This window comes from Mustela putorius, unplaced genomic scaffold, assembly GCF_011764305.1.
Source record: "Mustela putorius furo isolate JIRA1106 unplaced genomic scaffold, ASM1176430v1.1 tig00003858_pilon_pilon_pilon, whole genome shotgun sequence".
NCBI classification, from domain to species: domain Eukaryota; kingdom Metazoa; phylum Chordata; class Mammalia; order Carnivora; family Mustelidae; genus Mustela; species Mustela putorius.
The window spans coordinates 2,497,063-2,508,153 of record NW_025422010.1 but is presented as its reverse complement, the minus strand read 5'-3'; the positions used below and the strand labels follow the sequence as shown (position 1 = coordinate 2,508,153).

General features: G+C 50.3%; 1 long non-coding RNA gene across 1 annotated transcript; it reads right to left on the bottom strand.

Moving 5' to 3' along the window:
* Positions 1 to 1,811: 1,811 nt before the first annotated feature.
* On the bottom strand, positions 1,812 to 7,042 carry LOC106004819. The gene is made up of 2 exons (XR_006602031.1): positions 5,001 to 7,042; positions 1,812 to 4,262 (listed from the first exon to the last, which is right to left on the bottom strand). It is a non-coding gene; the product is annotated as an uncharacterized LOC106004819 (long non-coding RNA).
* Positions 7,043 to 11,091: the final 4,049 nt, after the last annotated feature.

The following is an 11,091-nucleotide window of genomic DNA, read 5'->3' as shown; positions in this document are numbered from 1 at the left end:
GATTAAATTTGATACAGCCAATAACTATGTCCTCCTTTAGGCGGGCTTCCCCAGAAAGTTCATTGTATACTTGCAGCGTATTTTGCTAGCAGTGAGCCAAGCGCCTTCTTGTAATGGCAGGGACTTTCCTGGCCAGAGGCAGTCCCTGACAAGGTCCCAGGACCCTGGGATCATGACCTGAGCCAAAGGCAGATGCTTAACCTACCAAGCCACTGAGGCAGCCCAACAGGTGTTTGTTTTTTTTTTTTAAGATTTTATTTATTTGGGGCGCCTGGGTGGCTCAGTGGGTTAAGCCGCTGCCTTCGGCTCAGGTCATGATCTCAGGGTCCTGGGATCGAGTCCCGCATCGGGCTCTCTGCTCAGCAGGGAGCCTGCTTCTCTCTCTCTCTCTGCCTGCCTCTCCATCTACTTGTGATTTCTCTCTGTCAAATAAATAAATAAAATCTTAAAAAAAAAAAGATTTTATTTATTTATTTGTCAGAGAGAGCAAGAGCAAGCACAGGCAGAGTGGCAGGCAGAGTCAGAGGGAGAAGCAGGCTCCCTGTGGAGCAAGGAGCCCGATGTGGGACTCGATCCTAGGACGCTGGGATCATGACCTGGGCCAAAGGCAGCTGGTCAACCAACTGAGCCACCCAGGCGTCCCAACAGGTGTTTTTATTAAAGTACAGTGGACAACAGGGCCCATGGGCAGAAAGAGCTACTGGGATTGTGTTCTAATTTTTTTTTTTAAGATTTTGTTTATTTACTTGACAGAGCGCATAAGCAGAGGAGAAGCAGACTCCCTGCTGAGCAAGGAGCCTGATGGGAGGGCTCCATCCCAGGACCCCAGGATCAGGACCCCAGCAGACACCCAAATGACTGAGCCACCCAGGCACCTCCTGGGATTGTGTTCTAAAAAAAGATCCATGACAGGGGCGCCTGGGTGGCTCAGTGGATTAAAGCCTCTGCCTTCAGCTCAGGTCATGATCTCAGGGTCCTGGGATTGAGCCCCGCTTCAGGATCTCTGCTCAGCATCCCTCTCTCTCTGCCTGCCTCTCTGCCTACTTGTGATCTATCAAATAAATAAGTAAAATATTAAAAAAATAAAAAAAAGATCCATGACAGTGGTACTTTCTGTTTGGAAAGGGAAAAATACTTTAGTGATATTATAAAGACCTGATAGAAACAGAAAGGGAAATCTAAATCTACACACAGATGAGGGTAACAGCAGTAAATGAGACTAGGACAGAGTTCCATTAAATCGAGTACTTACAACCTCCAACCTCATTAGCTGGGAAAGATCCAGTGGAAACAGCTGTGCAGGAGTCCCAACCGAGAGGCCTAGGCACAGTGTCCTCCCCTCAGGTGAAACTTCCAACTGACCATCCCCATAAAGCCCTATTTATAGGACAAATAATGGGGTATGAAGTTAAACACTTGTTCACCTCCATGGCAGTTTGGAGTGAGCTGCCTTCCATGTTATTGTGTTTTTACATTTTCAAGGAGACTGGGCTGTCGGAGCCTACCTCACCTCCTGGGTCCCATGCCCAGGGGTCAGCCCAGCCTGGAGCAGGAGGGAATGTGAGGCAAGATTTATATCTCTTGATGTCCAGAACAGAAGGGCCAGTTCTGACCTGGAGGCCAGACAATATATTTCTTTTTTTTTTTTCAGACAATATATTTCAAATAACTAGCCTCCCAAGGTCATTCATGCAGCAGGAGCCTCACAAGCAGCATTCCTTAGCCTGCCTGGACCCCTGAAGGTCTGAGTGGTCAGTGTTAGTGTCTGGAGTTGACCACCCCTCAAATAGACAAGAGGAAACCCACAATAATGCAAGTCACACAGTGAAGTTTATTTCCAGCTAGGTGGGGTCCAAGTATCTGCCCAAACGTGGCGGGTTTCAACAAGAACCCAGAGCACTCAAAGCCAAGGGTTTATATAGCATTTTCAAAACATCTAACTCACAGTAATTTCCCATAGTTACATATTTTTGGCTTGCGCCACAACCTGGTGGTTTAATAAGATAAGCTCTTTTCCAAACAGAATTGCGCCACAACCTGGTCGTTTATGATTAAGTTGTTTTTCAGGTTTTAGTTAGTTCCTCTTTTCTCAAAATTACGTATGCAGTTTCAGCCAGGGGTCGCTCAGTAAAATGGCTTCCCGGTCCTTAAGATGGCCGTTCTAATGCTAATCCACTCTTACATTCCCCCCTTTAGTTGTGTATAATGAGGAATCCTGCTCATTTACGGGGAAGTTGGAGGGGTTTCCAGAAGCGGGCAAACTCTTATACTGTTGTCTCAAGACCATGAGATGGACGGTATTAACATGATTTTTTATAAAATTAACAAGCCTATTCAAAATGCAAGGGCCAAAAGTTAAAATAAACACAAGCAAAACAAATGGGCCAACTAAGGTAGAGACTAGGGTGGTGAACCAGGGGGACCTATTAAACCAAGCCTCGAACCAGTTTTCCTGTGCCTCCCCTTCCCTCTTTCTCTTGGCTAACCTTCCCCTCACCTTAGCCATAGATTCTTTTATTATCCCCAGTGGTCGACATAAAAGCAGCACTCTTCTAATGTGGCACATAGTCTCCCTTGTTGGAGGACAGCAAATCAAGCCCTCTTCTATTCTGGAGTATTACCTTGGACAGGGAGGTGAGAGATTTTTCTAAACGACTTCTAGAGGTCTCTATTCTTTCTAGATCCTCATCTATGGCCACCCTCAGGGATGTCATTCCTGCTCATTGAGTAACCAGGGAGGTTATGCCAGTCATGACCCCAGCTACTCACTCTTGAGCTGAACAGGGTATCAATAGTTAGTGCAGTGATGGGCTCTTTCTTACTTCTCTCACTTGTGCCTCTATTCCAATGAGAATACATGTGTTCCTTGGGGTGGTAGAGGATGGAGGACATCACAGTCACCAGGACACAGAATTCCTCAGAGGCATTAAAGATCGAGGTTGAGAGGCACGGGGTGAGGCCAGTCTTTGAACATATCCACCATCCATTATTTTCTGGCATTAGCCACTTTGGGCTATCTTTCCATCTAGGGGTGTTATCTATGGAAGTGCAAAGACTTCATTTAACCTGCGACACTTTCCCTAGGCAGCTTCCGTAACCACTAACTTGCTGCAGGGTTAGACGAATTTTACAGTCACCCCCAATGAACACTGAGAGGGGCTCTCATTTGATGATACATTATAGGTGACATTTAACCCTACTGTTTCATAGAATGGAGGCTTCACATCATAACATAGCCAGCACGAGGCCGTGAGGTTAGGGCTCGTGGCATTAAGGATCTCATTCATAGTATGCATTAGTTTTCACAAGGAGTCCTTGGTGGCCTGTGTAGTAAGTGCCAGGGAGATTACAGAGGTGTTAGTCTGGGATCTTGTGGTCCCGTTTGTGAGGTTTTTGTTACCTGGGTTCTTGGTAGGAGCGGAAGGAGCGGGAGGAGCCTTTGGCCCGCCCGGAGGAGCAAACACCCTATTTGGACCTACCTGAGTACTACTTTTCTGTACTGCCTCAACCTTTAATCTGACAACAATAGTGGATCCCACATGTCCCCCGTATTTGTAGAACACTACTCCCCACTGTTTTCCTTGAATCCAATTGTTAACCCCTTCCTGTTTTCCCTGGTCAGTGAACTGAACTCGGATCCTGTCTGAGTCTTGAGGGGAACAAGGACCTTGAAGGAGAGGAACAATCGCCCCTCTAGGCTTTCCTTGATTAACAAAGGCCAATCGTATAGAGTCTGGTCGTGAAACTGGCCACCTCCAATCTCCATCATTAGAGGTGACACAGGCCCAACTCTTACAGAAGGAATATTGGACCCCCCCACATTGTGGGTCCTTAGAGTGTCCCGGGCAGGCATAGAATCCATAGCTACGGGCTAAATTGGGTGCCGTGGACTTGTAATCAGGGTTGATGTCTCTGAAGCAGAAGGTTAAGTCTGGCCACCATGTGGATAGCGGGGCCACGCGGGTGGTTTCGTTGAGAGTCTTCTCAGTCTCTCCGTTACTCAGGATCCATGTCTGCTTGTAAGGCCGGTAAGGATTGGTTTCTGCGAGGTTCCTTTTCCAGTTGTTGAGCAGGGTCAGGACCAGCAGCCACTTCATCGTCAGACTAGACTGGGGATGTGGGGCATCCCTGAGATGTGGAGAGTTGTAGCTTCAGGGGGTTATCAGCGTGTTATCGCACAATCCACTCCCTGGCTTGTCTCTGCTCTGGCGGGGTGGCCCGGCGCACAGGGGAGTGGTGAACCCAAGTCCAATGCTGTCAACCTTTAAGGCAGTGGGGGTAACCAGAACAACCTCATAAGGACCCTTTCATCTTTCTTCTAAGGTTTGGGACCTGTGTCTCCTTACCCATACCCAATTCCCTGGGACAATGCCATGTTCTGGATTCGGTGTGTCCCCTGTCTCATACAAAGAGTGCACCAGGGGCCAGATTTCACGCTGAACCTCCTGTAGGGCCTTCAGACTAGCCAGATAATTTGGAGCCACATTAGGGTCTTGGTCCGGGAGAGTACCGACAACAATGGGGGGTGGTGCCCCATACAGGATTTCAAAGGGGGTTAATCCGTGCACAAATGGGGAGTTCCAAACCCGGGAGATAGCATAGGGTAGGAGCGTCACCCAGTCTCAATGGCCAATTTAGACAAGGTCTCCTTCAGGGTTCGATTCATCCTTTTTATCTGCCCTGAGCTCTGGGGATTATATTAGCAATGCAACTTCCAATCGGTCCCCACCGCTTGGGCCCGTCCTTGTAGGACTTTGCTGATGAAAGCTGGGCCGTTATCGGACCCTAAAACCTCGGGGACCCCATATCTGGGTATGACCTCTTCCAGTAATGCCTTAGCGACAACCTGGGAAGTCTCTCCTTTCGTGGGGAAGGCTTCCACCCAGCCTGAAAAAGTGTCAACCAATACCAGCAATACTTATACCCATACCTCCCAGGTTTTACCTCAGTAAAATCCACCTCCCAGCTCCATCCCGGCGCCCTCCCCTGTACCCTCGTACCTGTGCGCAGGGGTCCCTTCCTACTGGGTTTCATAGCCTGGCACCCAACACACTGATCCACGATATCCTGGATCTGGGTTGTTTGCCAGGGGAACAACCAGGGGAGGCGGGCGGACTTGAGAACTGTCAGCAATTTTCTCTTCCCTAAATGGGTGGCTTGGTGCAGGTTGGAAAGGAGGAACAGTCCTAGTTTTGCCGGCAGTTATCAGTCTTTCCTCTCGGTCCCGATGCCACCCATGCTGATCAGGCTTTGGGTAGTAGTGGTTCTGGATCCACTGCAGATCCTCTGGGGTGTAGTCAGGTCGCAGGGGCAGGCGAGGGAGCTCTGGTGTGGGCAGGGCGAGTGCCAAAGTTGGTAAAGTTACTGCCGCCTTTTTGGCGGCCTCGTCCGCTGGCCGGTTTTCCTCAGCCTCCGAGGTCCGAGCAGACTGGTGTCCAGAGACGTGGACAACTACAACTGCCCGGGGCTTCTGCACGGCCGCAAGCAGGCTCTGTAGCTCCGGGAGATTGCGCAGTTCCTTTCCTTCCGCTGTAACAAAGCCCCTCTCCCGGTAGATGGCGCCATGCATATGGACAGTGCCGAAAGCGGAGCGGCTATCGGTGTAGACAGTCACTCGTTTCCCCTCGGCCAGTTCAGTGCTTCCGCCAGCGCAATCACTTCGGTCTTCTGGGCTGAGGTCCCCGGGGGAAGTGAGGCACTCCAAATGACATTCCCATCTTGGCCCACTACCGCTGCGCCCGCCCACTACCTCTACTGCCCGCCAAAAAGGCGGCAGTAACTTCACGAAAGCTGCTTTCATCAGTGTACCATATCAACTCACTGTTGGGAAGGGCGGTGTCCTGGAGGTCGGGGCACACCTGGGTGATTTCTGTCATGATCTCCTGGCAGTCACGCAGGGGGGCTTCCAGATCCGGGGTCGGCAGCAGGGTGGCTGGATTCAGTGCAGTTGGTTCGGCAAAGATGATCCGGGGTGCATCTAACAGGAGTCCTTGGTAATGGGTCAGGCGGGCCTTGGTCATCCACCTACCAGGGGGATAATTCAGGACTCCCTCAATGGCATGGGGAGTTACCACCTTCAGAAGCTGCCCGAAAGTGAGTTTGTCTGCGTCCTTTACCATCAGGGCTACCGCCCCGATGATCCTCAGGCACGGGGGCCATCCTGATGCGATTGGGTCCAGTCTCTTGGATAAGTAGGTCACCGGACACTTCCATGGCCCCAGGCCCCTTTCCCTATCCCCTTACTCTCATCGGTGAAGAGGGTGAAGGACTTCAGGGGGTCTGGCAATGCTAGGACTGGTGTCTTTAAGAGGTTCGTCAAAGGCCTTTTGCTGTTTTGGCCCCCAGGCCCAGGGGGCCTTATCGTTGATTGCCTCATACAGGGGCTTCACTATCTCAGCATACCCCAGAATCCATAGCCGGCAGTAGCCCGCTGTCCCTAGTAACTCACGGATCTTTCCGGGGAGGTCGGGACTGGAAACCTAAGAATAGGCTCTTTCATGGCCTCTGTTAACCATCTGGTTCCTTCCTTCAATTTATACCCCAGGTAGGTGACTGTGCCTGCATATTTGGGCTTTCTTTTCACTGGCCCGATAGCCCAATTGTTCCAGCTCCTGGAGGAGGTCTCCAGTGGCCTGCCGGCATTTGGCCTCAGTGGGGGCTGCCAGAAGCAAGTCACCTATGTATTGCAGGAGTGTAGCTGAATCACGGCTCCAGCGAAAACGAGTCCATGTCCTGATTTAAGGCTTCATTAAACAGAGTAGGAGAGGTTTTTAAGCCTTGTGGTAGTCTAGTCCTGGTTAACTGTCCGGGGGTTCCCGTACTGTCATCATGCCATCTGAAGGCAAAAATGTGTTGGCTGCTGGGTGCCAGGGCTATGCTAAAAAACGCATTCTTTAGGTCTAGGGTGGTATACCAAACATGTGAACAGGGCAAGTGACTTAGCAAGGTATAAGGGTTGGGGACTGTGGGGTGGATGTCCTCGACCCTTTTATTCACTTCCCTCAAGTCCTGGACCGGCCTGTAATCCTTTCCCCCTTGTTTCTTTTCTTTTCTTTCTTTTTTTTTTTTTTTTTAAGATTTTATTTATTATTTATTTGACACAGAGAGAGAGATCACAAGTAGGCAGAGAGGCAGGCAGAGAGAGAGGGGGAAGCAGACTCTCCATTCAGCAGAGAGCCCAATGTAGGGCTCGATCCCAGGACCCCGAGACCATGACCTGAGCCGAAGGCAGAGGCTTAACCCTCTGAGCCACCCAGGCGCCCCTCCCCCTGGTTTCTTAACAAGGAGAAGCGGGGTGTTCCAGGGGAAGTGGCAGGGTTTCAGTATCCCGGCTTCTAGGAGGTGGTTAATGTGTTGGGCAATTCCTTTCCTTGCCCCGGTGGACATGGGGAGGGAGTACTGGCGAATCCGGATAGGCTGGGCCGAGGCTTTGTTTTTTTTTTTTTTTTTTTTTTTTTTTTTTTTTTTTAAAGATTTTATTTATTTATTTGACAGACAGAGATTACAAGTAGGCAGAGAGGCAGGCAGAGAGAGGAGGAAGCAGGCTCCCTGCTGAGCAGAGAGCCCGATGCGGGGCTCGATCCCAGGACCCTGGGATCATGACCTGAGCCGAAAGCAGAGGCTTTAACCCACTGAGCCACCCAGGCGCCCCTGGGCCGAGGCTTTGACCTCGACCACTACTGGTGCTCGTTGGGCCGCTAGGCCCACACTTGCTATCTCCGCCCACGCCTGAGGGTATGTCCTAAACCAGTAATCCATCTCATGGGGCCACTCTGTGGGGGGAGGAGTGTCCTGCAGGGCAAACAGGCGATGCTCATCTGCGAGGGACAGGGTCAAGACATGAAGGGGCCGCCCTTGGCCATCCATCACTTTGATGCCGTCCGGCTCAAAGTGGATACAGGCCTGGACCTTGTTTAGGAGATCACACCCCAACAAGGGGGCCGGGCATTCAGGGATAACCAGGAAAGAGTGGGTCACTTGGTGGGGGCACCAAGTCCACCTGGCACCTACTGGTCTATCGATAAGCCTTGGACCCAGTTGCCCCCTGCACTAGGCTGGTTTTCTGAGATAAGGGCTCCGTAGGCTTGTTTAAAACTGAGTACTGGGCTCCTGTGTCTACCATGAATCCCACTGGCTTCCCCTCCACATACACAATTAACTCAAGACTCGGGGAGGGGACCCGAGTCCCATCGCCCCTAGTCACTGTCCATTCCTGTCAGTAATACCCGAGCGTCCTCTCTGGTCTGGCCCTGGCACTTGGGGCATTCCCTCCTCCAATGCCCATATTCTTTGCAGTTTGTGCATTGCCCCCTATCTAGCCTGGGCCACAGTTTCCAAGGTCGGGCCAGTCCGACTAGACCTGGTCCCACCCGGGCTGTGCCCTGTACCCCTGCCAGCAGGATCTTGGCCATCTCCTTCTGCTGCCTTCTGTTCTCCCTACTCTGATGCTCTCTGTCTTCTTTCCTAAGTCTTTCCTGTAACTCCTGATTCTCCTTTCTGATCAGATCCTCCCTTTCCTCCGGAGTCTCCCAAGTGTTAAAAACTCTCTGCCACTTTCATCAGATCCCAAATGGTCATTTCCCCTAATCCTTCCTGTTTATTTAAGTTCTTTCTAATATCTGGGGCAGCTTGGTTTATAAAGGATATAATCACAGCTGACTGATTCTCCTCTGCCAGGGGGTCCAAAGGGGTGTACTGCCTATAAGCATCATAGAGGCGCTCTAAAAATACGGCCGGGCTTTCATTTTCCCCTTGCATTACAACTTTTACCTTAGCCAAATTGGTGGGGCGGCGTGTCGCCGTTTGGAGACCTGCCATAAGAGTCTGGTGGTAAAACTCGGAGATGCTCCCTACCCTCCGAGTTCCCAAAGTCCCAATCCGGTCTATTCATTTTTTTTTTAAGATATTATTTATTTATTTGACAGACAGAGATCACAAGTAGGCAGAGAGGCAGACAGAGAGAGAAGGGGGGAAGCAGGCTCCCCAAGGAGAGAGCCCAACGCGGGGCTCGATCCCAGGACACTGAGATCATGACCCGAGCCGAAGTCAGAGGCTTAACCACTGAGCCACCCAGGCGCCCCCAATCCGGTCTATTCAAGGGGAGGCACTCGTCGATCAGGTTCAGCAAGGTTGTGGGCTGTCCGTAGTCGCCGGGGACATTCTTTTTGGCCTCGGTGAGGATCCGCTCCAGCTCTTCGGTGGTGAACAAGGTCTTAAGGAGCTGCGGGCAATTGTCCCAGGTGGGGCTATGTGTATGCATGACAGACTCAAACAGGTCAGTCAGGCCCCTTGGGTCTTCAGAAAAAGGGGGGTTTTGAGCCTTCCAGTTATACAGATCACTGCTTGAAAAGGGCCAATACTCCCCATCTGGGCCAGTACCTCCCAGGGGAGAATGGGCGCCCCGGCTGAGATGGAGGAGGACCTGAGGCAGCTGCCCCTCCGGAGCCCCCTCACTCATCCGCCTCCCCGGCTGTGGTTGAGGACACCCTGGAGGAGTCTTAAAATATAACCCATGGGAAATTTTACTAGTTACCAAGCACATTTAGATATAGCCTTAAGAAAAAAACATATCGGCAACAGGCCTTTGGGGGAGAGGGTGATATATGGCCTTGAAGCTGAGCAGTGGGGGATGCCCGGCTCGCTCAGGGCAGAATGCCTCCGGCTTCATTTTTCCATTATCTCCTCTTTCTCCCCACAAAAGCACCTGTGGCTAGTTAGGGTAAGTCCTTTGAATGTGCTTGTTCAACTATAAACTTAATACTGCTTGACCAGATATATTTTTGCCTTCCTTCTTGTTTATCTACAAGGCATAGGACTAATGTTTGGCCTTCTTCGGCTCTTCTGTGGGTTATTGTTTGGGTTATATTTTATTTTATTTTATTTTTTTAAAGATTTTTATTTATTTGACAGAGATCACAAGTAGGCAGAGAGGCAAGGCAGAGAGAGGGGAAGGGAAGCAGGCTCCCTGCTGAGTACAGAGCCCCATGCGGGACTCGATCCCAGGACCCCGGGATCATGACCTGAGCCGAAGGCAGAGGCTTAACCCACTGAGACACCCAGGCGCCCCTTGGGTTGTATTTTCTCTTGCAGCTGACTGGTTTGTGCCTCATTCTTCTCCCGTTCCCTGACCCGGAGTAGCAAAATCCTATCCTTGAGTTGTCACGCATAATATGACGCCATATGTACCCACAAGGCACTTTCTACAAGGCACTTTTTACAAATCCACAAATCTGGAAAGACATTTTAAGTAGCACAGAGTGTAATTATAAACACCCTTTACACACCCTCCCCAGTGCGATAACCAATTAAATAAACTATGGAAGGAGTCGCTGCCAGCGCAACAAATCGACCAGGAACATAAAGGTAAGAGAATGAAGAACTCGAGAAGCAGAGAGATGCGGGCAGGAGGAGCACTGAGGAGGATATCCAACAGTGCTGAGTTTATCCCACATCTTACAAGCATTTATTAAGGCAGACCACAATAGAAGGAGTAATACATTAGTATCTAGTCAGATAACCTCAAGTTCCTATAACAAGTTTTACATTAACTACAAACAAATCTCGTGATGCCAGGTAATCACAGCTAATGCCATTGGCTACTTTTTTTTTTAATTTTTAATTTTTTATAAACATATATTTTTATCCCCAGGGGTACAGGTCTGTGAATCACCAGGTTTACACACTTCACAGCACTCACCAAAGCACACACCCTCCCCAATGTCCACAATCCCACCCCCCTCTCCCAACCCCCCTTCCCCCAGCTACTTTTGATATAAAAAGTTACAATCAACCAGGGAGTAGATTATGGGAAGTACAGGAACAACAAGGACCAACTAAAAATTTATGACCCTGACCACATTATTCCCTTCTGTAGGGAGAACGTGTGGGAAGTCACGTAGGTGAGTGCATGACACATAGCACATACCCTTTCTCGGTGTTACTCAACTTTCCCGTCCTTAACCCCTGATCAAGGCGTCTGGACTTTAAAGGAGACACAAGTCAGGGCCTGGTTTGACCCACAACTCCAACCATGCCGGGCCTCCAACAGGAAAGTATTTGGGCGCCTGGGTGGCTGAGTCTTTGGGTGTTTGC